Source organism: Ambystoma mexicanum, chromosome 1q, assembly GCF_040938575.1.
Source record: "Ambystoma mexicanum isolate Mex_15411 chromosome 1q, UKY_AmexF1_1, whole genome shotgun sequence".
Taxonomy (NCBI): Eukaryota; Metazoa; Chordata; class Amphibia; order Caudata; family Ambystomatidae; genus Ambystoma; species Ambystoma mexicanum.
The window spans coordinates 708,916,419-708,930,413 of NC_090922.1; the positions used below are offsets into that span (position 1 = coordinate 708,916,419).

A 13,995-nucleotide genomic window follows, 5' to 3' on the forward strand; every position below is an offset into this window, starting at 1 on the left:
GAACTGGTGTAAGAGACTTTCTTTATGATTCGTTAAAGCATCCTACGATTCCTTTGTTGTTGTTGTTATCACAATTAAGACACCATTCTTTTGTCAAAACATACCTTTCAGTCAGCCCTGCTGTGCCTCCAACCCGGCTACCCTGTCATAGCTTGCATATGTGAATCAGGTAATTCCATGGCCCAATGCTGTCCCAAAGCCTTTCTTTTAACAGTGAAATTTAGTTACCAAACGTTGATTTTATGAGTATTCATTTAAAACACTTAAAATGCATATTTCATGTAATACTGTAGCTTGAAGAGGCCTGGCAATTCTCCGCTTTACATTAAGAAAAAGAAACAAATGTCATGGTGAGCAACTGAAGATAATCTATTGTTTGTATTTGAATAAGAAAACAACTTTGAACATGAAAGCAGTCACTGCATGTTGTGATCTCTCACATACCAGGACCATTGCATCGAAATGAGCAGAAATAAGATGCTGCAATAGAAGTTAATTATAGTGTTGAGACAGATATTTTTATGTCCCACAGAAATCAATAGAGGAGAACATTGATCCTGGTGAACAAAAGCATGTTAAGAGCAATGGCACTTGAAAGGGAAACATCAGGGTAGGCTGGTAACTCATTTGATAAGTAGAAAGTTGTCCCAAGTCCTCAAGATTAGCAGGAATTTGGTTGGAAGGTATAAAGAAGATGATCTGAGACACTTAGCAAGTAGGGCTATATTTGGGACAGAGCAGGAATGGCACCAGACGCCATTAAAGCTGAAACTACTGACATGGAATAGAACATATATGGGCGATGGCATATGAGGGGGGACACACAGCCTGCAGATGTTTGGTCATTTGTGTTCCCCACCATACTAAGGCCTATGTGAGATCCCTCTCCATCCTTGCCCCTCTCTGCCAAAGCCATGGCCATGGCAGGCTCTTTTATATGTTGTAAATCAGCTACATATTTCACTGGTTCCCCAATAAGCCTGTGATGTGCGGCTGATTGACACTAGTGGAAATGGGAAACTGAACTATGACCTCAAAGGGGCAATCATTGATCCCCCCATGAGGTCCCTGCACATCACCATGCATACCTGTAAACTGGTACTGGCAGATTAACTCCTGTTTGTTTGTTTCTTTGTTTGTTTATTTATTTTCTAGCCTTTTTGCTTTGTTTTGTGGAGCTGAGTTGTATGATTATTTTTTCTAAACTGATGGAGCTTTTTTAAGTACTTCTGGGACTGTGTAGATTGCAGGTATATAGTCAGAAATTAATAGATTCAATTTCAATCACATACATACACTGCTCCCGAACTCAAACAACACACTGCCCCTCCACACATCTACTGACCCACACACATTGCTCCTGCTCACACTGACTGCCCCCACACACATACTTCACACTGTCCCCACAGGCAAGCACACAATGCTACCACAATCACTACCCATACACCCACACACACACTGCTCCCCATACACACACAAAATATCCCAAACACACAAACTGCCAATCCCCTCCCATATGCAGCCTTTCGCACATGAACTTCCCATCACACATAAACGGCACCTCCACACACACACTGACCATCTACACACACTGCTGCACATACACTGGTCATATCTCTCTGCTTCTCTGTCCATGGCGTCACAGGTGAGTGCAGTGTGCCAGACTGGCCACTTCTTACTGAGGGTCCTTCAGAAGATCCTGCCCTTTCCTCCTCCTTCTCTTCGCCCTCCAGTTGTGGCTTCTCTTATTTCCAGCAGGCTGAACTATTGTAATGCTCTATACCTGGCCCAGCCCTCGGGCCTAATCCATCGCCTGCAACTGCTTCAGAACCTGGCTGCTCGGACAGCCACAGCCACCCCTTCTGGTGCCAACATTAGCCCAGTGCTACATTCTTTGCACTGGCTGCCGGTGAAACAAAGAATAGTCTTTAAATCTCTCTCTCTTGTTCACCGGGCATCCTACCAGGGTAGTGCCCATTTCTTGTGGGATAAATTCACTCCTTATATTCCTGGCCGCCCTCTTCGGTCAAGCAGTGACTGTCTGGTCGTTGTCCCCCGACTTTGTCTTCAAAGAGAGGGCGGTCAAACCTTTTTCGGTGGCCGCTAGTAAGTTATGGAATGACCATCTGCACTTCCGTTGCTCGTTAAAAAAAAACTGCTCTTTCGTTAGTCCTCTAGATTGATGTTGTACCACTGTAACTATCCTCACGCCAAGATGCCTTTGGGTGTATGTGTGTGTTATAAATCTGAGTACCATAAACACTCACATCCCATTGACCACACACTAAACCTACCCCAAAGACAAAGGCCCCTCTCTGTCTCTCTCTCTCTCTCTCTCTCGCTCACAAACACACAGCCCCAAAACACGGACTCTTTCCACACACACACATTTCCCACAAGCACACTTCTCCCATACACCCACACGCAGCACCTGCACACTCAACCCCCACATATACCGCCACCCACAGTGGCAGACTGACTCAAAAACACACACTGACCCCACTCACACGGGCTGCCCCACACTGCTCCCACAGACATTGCCACACACACTGTAAAGTGCCACTTAAACATACACCACCCCCACACATACTGCCCCCACAAACACTATACCCCATGTACTGCCCCAACACACACACTGCCTACAGACACAGTGCCACCACACACACACCCCTCCCACAAATACGCTCACAGCCTGCCCGTACACAATCTGCCCCCCGCCCCACACACACAAACACACTGCTACCTCTCCCATACACACTGCTACTCCAATTGCAACACACACTTCCGCACCCACTTCCATACATACACACCCACTGCCCATACATGCACCCACTGCACACTAACACACACTGCCCCACCACACACAATGGTCTCCCCACACACTGCCACAAACATACTGAGTCCACACTCTGCCCCAGCACATATGCCAGCCCAGCCTTCATGCACAATGCTCACCTGCACATTTTGATCACACACATACACACTTTGCCCCTACGCATGCACACTCACTCCCCGCATAGACACACAAACCCCACACTGCCCCCACACATTTTTCACACAAACTACCCCTAAACACCCCCACATACCCACACTGGCCCACTCCACACTCACAGATCCCCTACAAATCCACACACACATATACCTCCCCACGCATACACTTCCTCCACATAAACATACACATGCACACACAACCAACACACACATCCATTGGTCCCCACACATTTCCCCCACATTCACACTGCCAAACATTCCCTACACAAATGTACTGCCCACACAGAGGAATTCTCTAGAACCGTATCTTCTAGAACAACAATAACATCAGAATGCTAGCGACATCCATCAAACCAAACCACGATTTGTTACTGTAACATAAGAACTAAGATCCAAACTGAGGATCAATGTAGTAAAACTACTGTGAAGAAGAAGAATGAACGGGGAGTAATATCAATTACTCAAAGATGGAAAGCAATACTACTGTAATGAAGAACAATGAACAAACAATGAAGAGTGATCAACTAAAAGAGAGCAGACTATAAACCTTTGCTGCGAAGACCCAGCAGTCAATCATAAAAAGAGACAATGAACTACTGTCCATGAGACATGGAAGCCAGGAAATTCAAACCAGCCAAGTGTGGAGTGCTGCGAGAGACTGGGTGATCCGCCGTCGGGAGGAAATCGTAAGGTGATGTAGGCAAGAAGCATAGAGGAAGCCGAAAGCCAGAGAGAGAGGGGAACGAAAACCCCAGGAGAAGGATTCAGTCGAGAGCAGTGGTGTGACCCTGTAGAGATGGACTGTTCACACTGGTAAGAACTTCGAGGGCTCTGGAGCACAGGTGCAACGGAGAAGAAATATAAGGAGCGACAAACAAAGCTATCCAGACAACAAAGCAAGTCCTTATCCTTCAAACAGGCTTGATGATGCCAACCCTTAGAAAACCAGGTAACGGGAACAATGGGAAACCCAAAAGGGAAGGCAGGGATGAAGAGTACACTATGGGCCTCATTACGACCCAGGCGTTGGTCCATGGTGCTAATAGCACCATGGTCCATGCCGGTAACTTACCGACTCCGCCATGGCGGAATGGGGAATCACCACCCCATTCCGAGGTTGGCGGGGCGGTAATTCCCCATGCTGCCATGGCCCTTCCCCATTCCCATTTTTGCCCCATAGGGCTCAATGGGAAAGCGTTGAGTACGGTACCAATAATTGCGGTACCGTACTTAGCACCAAGGTCCCTTTGCGGCACCCTACTTTAACGGCTGGTCTGTACCAGCCGTTAAGGTCGGGTCCCGCAAAGGGACCTCGTAATCAGGCGCTAAGTGTTTAACGCCGCCGTGGCCTTTTACGGCGCTGTTAAACACTTAGCGCCAGGGTCATAATGACCAACTATGTCTACTCATCCCAGTAAATGGCCTAAAACTAAGAAGAATGAGAAACACTCTGGCATTCATCCTACTTGTCCCAGTGAGTGGCCTAAAACTAAGAGGAGTGAGAAATACTGTGGGACTCATCCTACTCGTCCCAAAGAGTGGCCTGAAACTAAGAAGAGGGAGAAGCACCCTATTCGTCCCAGTGAATGGCATTAACCCACAAAGATTGAGAAACAGTGTTAAACTTTTCTTACTCGTCTCAGTAATATAATAATTGAACAGAAGAATAAGAATAACTGTTGGGTCTACAATTAACCTCTCAAGTCGAAAAACATAGGAACAAAGAAAAAGGAGGAACATGATGTTAAAAGCCTTATTCATTTAAAGAACTACAGATACACAAAGGATAATAACCACAAAAAGAGAGATAGAGTATCCCTAGTAATCTCAAAGAAAGAGACACTTTCAAAGACACTTAAGAAAGACATTGTACAAAAAAATTCGAAAGCAGTAATATTGAGGAGGAGGAGAAGCCTTCAAAGAGAATGAATAGGTAAGCCAAGGACTTGGAAACGTCCCCTAGAAGAACTAAATAAGTTAATCCAAGTGATAGCTAATAAGTATCTCAAAATTGTCTACTAATGTTAAGGAAGCCTATCCAGGAGAAGGGAGTCATTCTCCTGGTCGTTTGTTATTTTGTATTAGTGGTAGGGAGAGAGCTGCTTAGCTTTGGACGGAGGACAGACTGTTTACTTTGGACTTCACCACAGATGACTATCACCTTAGTTAGTTTGGTTAGGCAGGGAAATCCATAGATTAGGGATAGTGAGGCCTTTCCACTTAGTATTTAATAAAAGAAAGTGAAGAATATCAATAACTTGTATGTCTCCTTCTTCTGACCTACCACACCTCCCTCACAAACTAACACGGCCCACAGAGAAACCAGGCTCACACATCAATTTCTGATGATGGCAAACAGTATCAAAATATTCAATGGGCCTTATTAGAAGTTTGGCGTTAGCCTTGCCGGTAAAACTGGCAGGCTGCTGCCACACTTCTGAAAAGTTCTGGCATCTGCGATTGGCCAATTACTGGGTCATTACTGCCCTGCCGGACCCGGTAATTGCCCTTTCGCGGGCACCGGAACGGAATGCTCCCCATTCCCATAGGGCTCAATGGGAATGGGGAGGTCGGATGGTCCGGCACCGTTACAAACGGCGCTGGTGCATCCGACATGCTCTGCTCGCGGGTGCCGTTACGGCCGCCAGGTCAGTCCTGGTGGCCGCAATGGCACCTGAAAGCAGAACTCGTAGTTTGCCGGTCCGGGACCTACGGTACCGGCAAGCTTACTGGTACCGTAGTTCCCGGACCGGCAAACTTATAATGAGGCCCAATGGCTTGCAAGCCAAGGAAAACTGCATCCTGCATCTAACAGTACCCCATCTGACTGACCTGACCTGTCCTCCAGACCCGTACCTTTATAGGTCATTGGTCACCTGACTAGGGAATGTTCGAGAATACCATCACCTGGCCTTCCAGCACATTTATCCCTCATGCCGCCAACACAATACCTCTATTCATAAAACAAGTGCGTCGTCATTGTCCATAGCCGTAGTGACTTGCGATAATGCCTTTCCCATGAAGGAGGCTTGGATGAGGGTTGTAAACACCACCCTCTGAGATGTTTTCTGGTCTTCTCCTCATCATCCCCCATGACAACATCTGGTTTTGATGTCGTATCCAGTTACAACTAGCTTTTACCACTGTGAACAGTAACACTGGCTGGACAGGGGCCTGCAGTGCTCAATCCTTATGTGCATGTGTGAATGACTACATAGTCTGAATAAGGATTTCCATGACATAGAGAGGGGTGGCCTAATGCAGTCAGCTAGAATAGAGGTGACGTGATGTTATTGAGGTGGAGAAATTTCACTTCAGGTGATATTTTTAAGAGTCTGTCTGCAAGAAAAAACTTCTGCCCCTCAATTTTCCCTTCCCTTATGCATTTATTTATCTCAACAATCTGCTCTGAGTCTACCCTTTTGCACTCTTAGTGCAACTAAAAAATAAAACACAGGGGGCGTGGCCAGCACGCATGCCGTGAAGACAGACTTCCACGGAGCTCCGTCCGTGATCCTGAGTTAAACGAACTGCTTTCGCTTAACCCATGTCCGTAACGCTATATAAATACTAAAATCCCGCAGGGGAACCGATTGCCCGCACTCGACAGCAAGCTCAGGTGGAATCGGTGAGCATACGCCGGAGAACGGGAAGCCTGACGCGGAGCCCCCTGCGCCTTCAAGATGGCGGCGCCCACTGCGGAGTGTCACTGATCCGGACTCGCCCGCCCAGGCCATCCGGCGGACCGCAGCGGCTGAGGGAGCCAAGACGGAGGAGCTTGCTGCCTGCGCCACCTGGCATTGAGGTCCCCCGCAGCCGCGGAGGACAGAGATCGAAGGAGCGGGTGCGTGGGCGCGACCCGGAAGAAGGATCTCCCATCGAAGACCCAGGATCGTGGGTCTCGGAATCGAGCCCGAGCCGCCGACCCACCCGCAAGAAGGTGAGACTGGGCGGACCTCCGACTGGGCGAAGGCGCGGGGAGCGCAACCGCAGGCGGAGGGCCCTTGAACTACGCCGAAAGCGGGACTGGGCCCCCCTCTAGCGTCTGATCTTGCCTTGATTCCCCAGCGGCTCAAGGGTGAACTGAACGCCCGTCCCTGAGGCCCTGAATTAACTCCTGCGAGGGGGCCTGGTCTAGCCCAGTAGGGCCCCTGCCGCCCCTGATCCAGAAATAAGCAAACCACCCCCAAAAAATCTCCCATTGAAGACTCAGGATCGAGGGACTCGGAATCGAACCCGGGCCGCCGACCCACCCGCAAGAAGGTGAGACCGGGCGGGCCTCCGACTGGGCGGGAATCCATTCACAGCACTAAAGCCCAGAGAAGTAGGGTGAACATTATAGGGACCGGAGTCCCCAAGCTGCCCTGTTCATAGGAGGCGAGACAACATCTCCCCGCCGCCGGCGACCCAGGAATCGGAACTCACCCGAATACAGACTGTGGTCTCAGACAGATCTGCACCACTGCGTCTGCAAGCCCGAGGCCTTCCAAAACCCACGTCCACAAGCTCCTGTAAACTGGTCTCGGAAACGCGACCTACTCGAGACAGCGGAAGAGCCGGGGTTGCGTCCCTACGAAAACCAGCAAACAGAGGCCGGAGCCCGACCTGCACTCCGCACGAGACTGCATTTATAGCCTCCAGGGCAAGGGATGTCTCCCCTCAAGGTCAAACCGAAACTAGTCACGATGGACTCCTTCACAACAATCAGATCTCAAAGACAATCAACACAACAAGATCAAGAGTCCCCCGAAAATCCGCCTCAACAGGAAGAGGACCTTAAACACACGCAGGTCCTCCAAGCAATAGCTGCCCTTCGCACATCACTCGAGGGACGACTGGAAGAGGTGAAGTCAGATATACAACTCATGCGCCAGGATGCCCGCAACCTAACGGAACGAGTCACGGTGGCTGAGACCACCCTGCATGAAAATGTTGAAGTCACCCGAGATCTAAAGAAGACGGTTAGAGAGTTGGAACAAAAGGTGACAAGATTGGAGGCCCGCTCTGAGGATGCTGAAGGTCGTGCGCGCCGTAACAACATCCGTATACTGGGGGTTCCCGAGGATCTAGAAGGCCCAGACCCGACGACCTTCATTGAGACGCTCCTGCAACAAGAGATAGGAGCGGGAAACCTCTCCCAGGGGTTCTCTGTTGAAAGGGCCCACAGGTCTCTCCAGAGGCGTCCCCCGCCCGGATCCCATCCCCGGCCAATCATAGCTAAGATCTTAAACTTCAGAGATCGCGAAACCATACTTCGGTTCTCCAGAGAGGGCGGAGAGATAAAAAGAAAAGACTCAACAATAGTTATATACCCCGACTACACCCCGGCAGTGCAACAGGCTAGGAACTCCTACATTCCAATAAAAGCTCGGCTGAGAAAGCTCAACTTGAAATACATGCTGCTATATCCGTCACGTCTCAAGATTTTATATAACGGAAAAGCGACGTTCCTGGAGACCCCGGCCGCCGCCAACCTGTGGCTCGAGCATAATAACCTTGCGGACGACAAGGAAAAATCACTGCACCCAGATCAAAGATGACCGTTCACCCCCCGGCGGAAGCAGGCAAAGGATAGTCCCCCCCAAAATGAAAGTACAGGCAATAAAACGAACGGAAAACGAACTGCAGACAATTGTATCAACACGATAGTCCCGCTGTAAAGTACGCAACATCGGACGAGAGCTCGGAAAAACACACGAGTGGCAGACAAGCAACCCACCCCACCAAGAAAGGTGTAAGCACTTTGCTCACACACAACCTGATCCGGAAGGCCAGGAGTGGCCTGGAAGGCTCAGGAACCCCTGAGCGCTGCAAGTTAAAAGCAACTGCTAGGGACAGTTTGAAAAGTTTTGTTTAGTTTTTCCCCATTTAACATGATGGGAGTTCCACAAGTTCAAAAATCTCCAACCAGCGAAAAGATTGAAGCCGGGATAGGGAGCCAGGCGGAGAGGCGGCCGGGACATGACGAAAAAATGATAAAAGGAGGTCGGCAGGGGCCAGACAACCGTAAGTGTAACTCAACTGCCCTGACATGACGTCTAATGCAACCATAAAGATATTGACCTGGAATGTGAGGGGCCTGGGCTCTTACCTACGCCGAAATAGAATCAAATCCTATTTGACCAGAAAGAAAGTGCAGATAGCGCTACTGCAAGAGACACACTGTACGACGGAATCCCTGGCGAGGTTGAGAGAACACTGGGGAGGTCAAGGGGTTGGAACTTCGTACTCCAAATATGCAAGAGGAGTATATACCTGGATTCACCCACAACTCCCTTTCCAATTAATTAAGTCGGAAGCAGACCCAGAGGGAAGGTTCGTAATACTATGGGGCAGACTAGAACAAATGGAGATTTGCATAGTGAACTCTTACCTCCCTAATACCAACATCCGAACCCACCTAAACTCCATGTACGCCAGGATTGCGCCATACAGGCATGGAATCCTTTTCTGGGGGGGAGACTTCAATTGTGTCCACAATGCGAAACTTGACAGGTCCCTCCCGCACCCAAAGGGGCCCTCAGCGGCTACAACTGCCCTCTCCCTATTAACGCATAGGTTACACCCAGCAGACACCTGGAGAGAGTGCCATCCTAGCGCCCGGGGTTACTCATATTTCTCCTCCCCACACGGTCTCCATACGAGACTAGACAATGTCTTCATAAGCAATGAACATTTGTCTCAAATAGTAGAGGCCCAGTACCTGGGCAGAACCATTTCCGACCACTCGCCACTCCTGGTGGATTGGAATCACACGGGCCCTAAGCCTCCCATTCCAATGTGGAGAATGCCGATAGACGCCCTTGATGACCTAGTATTCAGGGAAGATCTACACGAATTTATAGAGAGCTTCATTGAAAGAAACACCGGAAGCGTGGACCAATTAAGCACGGTGTGGGACGCCCTAAAAGTAGTGACAAGGGGGGAAACCATAGCAAGGGCAGGGGGCATTAGGAAACAACTTAAGGGTGAGCTTAATCATTGGGAGCAGCAGATTGAACAACTGGAAAGTGCCCCGGTGGCCACAGAGCGAAGAGAGGCCAACCTCAAAGAACTTAGAAATAACACTGCTTTAGCATGGGATAGGCTCGCCAAATTTGACTATGCCACCAAAACCGACAGGATACATACCGAGGCAGATAAACCTGGTAGAATGTTAGCTTGGCTCTGCAAGAAAGAGCACCCCAGGCACACAATCACGGGGGTACAGGCCGACGACGGAGGGATAGCACAGACACAGCAAGCCATAAACGAAACCTTTAAAGGCTTTTATGAACACCTTTACTCTCATAACGATCAGGTTCCCTTAGAACAAATCATGGATACGCTGGAAGAGATAGGACTCCCCAGGATACCCCCGGAACACTCTGAGGCCCTAGATGCAGACATTACACCTGAGGATATCTCTGAGGCAATTAGATCACTAGCCACCCGTAAGACTCCTGGGAGCGACGGCCTGCCCACTGAGTTCTACAAGGCGTACGAGTCCACCCTAACGCCCCTCCTACATGAGGTCTTTCGGGAAGCACATGAAATAGGGATTCTACCCGACAGCATGAGGGAGACCCTCCTGATCCTGATCATTAAGCCTGATAAGCCCCCTGATAGATGCGACTCTTACCGTCCGATAGCAATCCTTAACTGCGACGTGAAAATCCTGACCACAGTGTTAGCAAGCAGATTAGCCAGAATCATAGGGGACGTGGTACATGAAGATCAGTGCGGCTTTATACCAGCCCGAAATACTACCATGAATTTGCGCAGAGTCCAACACGTTATTGCCCAAACTGAAGATTGCACAGAACAGTACGCCCTGTTGTCCCTTGACGCCATCAAGGCGTTTGACTCGATTTTTTGGGAATGGCTAATACCAGTTTTGGAAGGGTTTGGCTTCGGCCCGGGGTTCATTAGGTGGATCAAGATATTATACACAAAGCCTAGAGCCAGGGTAAAAACCGGGAAATACATATCGGAGGTCTGGAACATATGCAGGGGAACCAGACAGGGTTGTCCTCTCTCCCCTATGCTTTATGTGCTGGGACTAGAACCCATCGCTATCTACTTCCGAAAACAATTTTTCGATGCTGGAATCCGACTGGGCAACTCGGACCACATTATTTCCCTCTATGCGGATGATGTCTTATTATTTGTCAGGGACCCATACAACAATGTGCCCACGATGTTAGACGTCCTAGACAACTTTGCGAAGTTTTCTGGTATAAAATTCAGCCGGGCAAAATCCTGTCTTTTCCCCCTGGCAGATCTTAAGAGAAAGGTGACTTCGCAACTACCCCTGATGGAAATAAAATGGGAGCACACCTCGTTCAAATACTTAGGGATACACATAATGCACTCCCCGGAACAAATGCATGAACATAACACTAAGGCTGCTCTTCCTGCCTTAAGGAAATCTATGGCCTTCTGGGCGAAACTCCCCCTATCCATGATGGGCAGGGCCTCCATAATTAAAATGATCGTCCTCCCCAGATTCTTGTATGGGTTCCAAAACGTACACTTCTATATCAAAGCCCCCTTTTTTCGCCTAATGGAAAGGATGCTGAGAGACTTCCTGTGGGGGAAGGGAAGACGTAAGATAGCACTTACTACTTTGTCATTACCGTACACCCAGGGGGGAATCCAACTCCCGAACTTTGAAAAATACTATCTAGCAGCACAGCTTGGCTTTATCACCAAGTGGCTGGCTGACGATGCCACATCGGAAACGCCATTCCTGCAGCCACTGATCTCCCCGTTGTATATGAAAGAACTTCCCTGGGCCCCCACCCACCTGATAGCAAATGCACCCATGTTGGTCACCCTTGGCCGCAGAGTCTGGAGTAGGACTGAATCTCTTGCCCATGCCAAACATCAATACTCCCCGAACATACCGCTGATCTCGGACCTATGCAAATCCCCCGAGGACTTACAGCACCTCAGACACTGGGAACAAAAAGGGATATACACATGGGGGGACCTGTACACAGAGGGGGAGTTCAAAGAATTCAAAACTCTCGAAGAAGAAAATGATATCCACACAGGCCAGTTTCTGTGGTACCAAAAGTTAAGATTCACGGCAAGAACCAACTGGCCGACATGGCCAGAGGAACCAAATTCAAACCCCCTGATCACACTACTATACGAATTGGGTGAGGGAGGTAGACCGGTGTCTCAGATCTATAGCCACCTAAGCGACACCCCCAATCCACGCAGCGCTGGTCTAAAATCCAGCTGGGAAGCAGACATAGGCCGAGAATTAACAGATGGCGAATGGGAGAGGGCCCTGACATATCCTAAAACAGTGTCCAGGAACCATAGATTTAGACAAATACAACTGAACCTCTTGCACCGGACATACTTAACCCCATCCACACTGGCCAAACTTCACAAGTCTCAAAATTCCAAATGCACATGGTGCGAAATGGACAATGCAGATCTGCTTCACGCATTCTGGCAATGTGCCAAGACACAGTCTCTGTGGTTCTTCATACAACAAACTAGTGAGAAACTGGGGCTGACCAGATACGAATGGTCTCCGGCGGTATGCCTACTGGGCACACATCCCAGACCAGCAAAGCTAAAGCACCTCGCCAAATTAATGGATATCATGTGCATCCTGGCTAAGAGGACAATCGCGATGTCCTGGAAGAAACCATCGGGGCCTCAACAGAAAATCTGGCACAAAGAACTGAAACGCTGGGTGCTAGCAGAAACAAAAGCCTGGGAGGAAAGTGTGGCCAGATCCGCAGAAGCCTCGAGCATGACCTTGGATGCCTGGAAAGGACTCACAGACCCCTTGTTCTACCCCTCTGATGATAAGCCCCCATGAGCCGGCACGAACCCACTATAAGAAGATCCATAGACTAAACTGGAGCCCCGGAAGCAGTCCACTCATGACTGCTCGTAGCCCCGACCGGAAGATCCCACCTCCCCCGAAGGGATTAGCCCCCCTTTACACCCCCATTTGGCACCGGCTTCTCAGGAAACGAAATTGGAGATAGTTAAAGTTCTAATGTTAAGTTGTTATTATTTTTGTTTTGAGATGCAATGCAATTCATCCTCTAATGGCAGCTGAGGTAACTGCCCTGTGGTTGTACTACATAACAAATGCCAATAAACAAATTTTAAAATAAACTAAAAAATAAAACACAACTTTATTTCAAATTGCAGTTCCTCATTTTGTTTACATGAGCAATGACGTTTAATGCGAGCCGGGCCAAGGCAGAGAGGCCTTTGTTATTCCTCAAGATCACAATCTAAATTGGAATTTGCATTGGTCAAATTTCAATAGCCATCAAAATATCCCACTTCTGTTGCAAAAGTTTAGAATCACTGTAGATTTTCTGTAAAATAGCTGATGCATACAAATCTTCATCGGATGATTTCCCCAGGGGGCTGGAGGGCCCAGTGTTTATTGCTACCTGGTCCTTTCTGCAACAGCATCTGTAGCAGCAAAGGATAATGCCCATCAAAGAAACATAGGACAGTGTTACACACAGTGATGGTGAAGTAAGGTTGATCTGTAATTTCATTGTTAATCAAGCAGAGTACACTAACAGGTTTGTACAGTGGGCAACTTCAAAGGCTGTCTTTTCTTTGTCAAATACAATTTCCAAAACCTGTAAACTTTTTTGCACATCTGTTATTTTCTTCAATTCCTGTAATAAGCCTTAAAAATGTTCACACCGCGTTGGAGGTTCTTAGACCAGTGCTGCTGAAACCCTATCTGTAAGCTTGCCAATCCCTTTGGCTCTGCTGACCAGAAATATCAAACTGTTCGATCTTGGTCTAGAAAACAAATAGTACATCCACAGATGGCAAAGATACTAATTCTACACACTTATTCTCTTTTTGGAAAAGTAGCTTACCTTGCAGAGTAACACCAGCCAATCCATCCCAGCATATCCTATTACCCATTACCAAAACCTTTCCTCTGACTAACTGGCTAATACATTGCAGCTGGGCATGTTGCAAAGACCAAAGATGCCAACTGTAACTGATACCCAA

The 13,995-nt window shown here is 48.5% G+C and overlaps 1 protein-coding gene across 5 annotated transcripts in view; it reads right to left on the reverse strand.

The window, feature by feature from the left end:
* PRKAB2 (protein kinase AMP-activated non-catalytic subunit beta 2) overlaps nucleotides 1-13,995 on the reverse strand; it is a 768,584-nt gene that overhangs the window by 522,671 nt on the left and 231,918 nt on the right. The window lies entirely within an intron of this gene.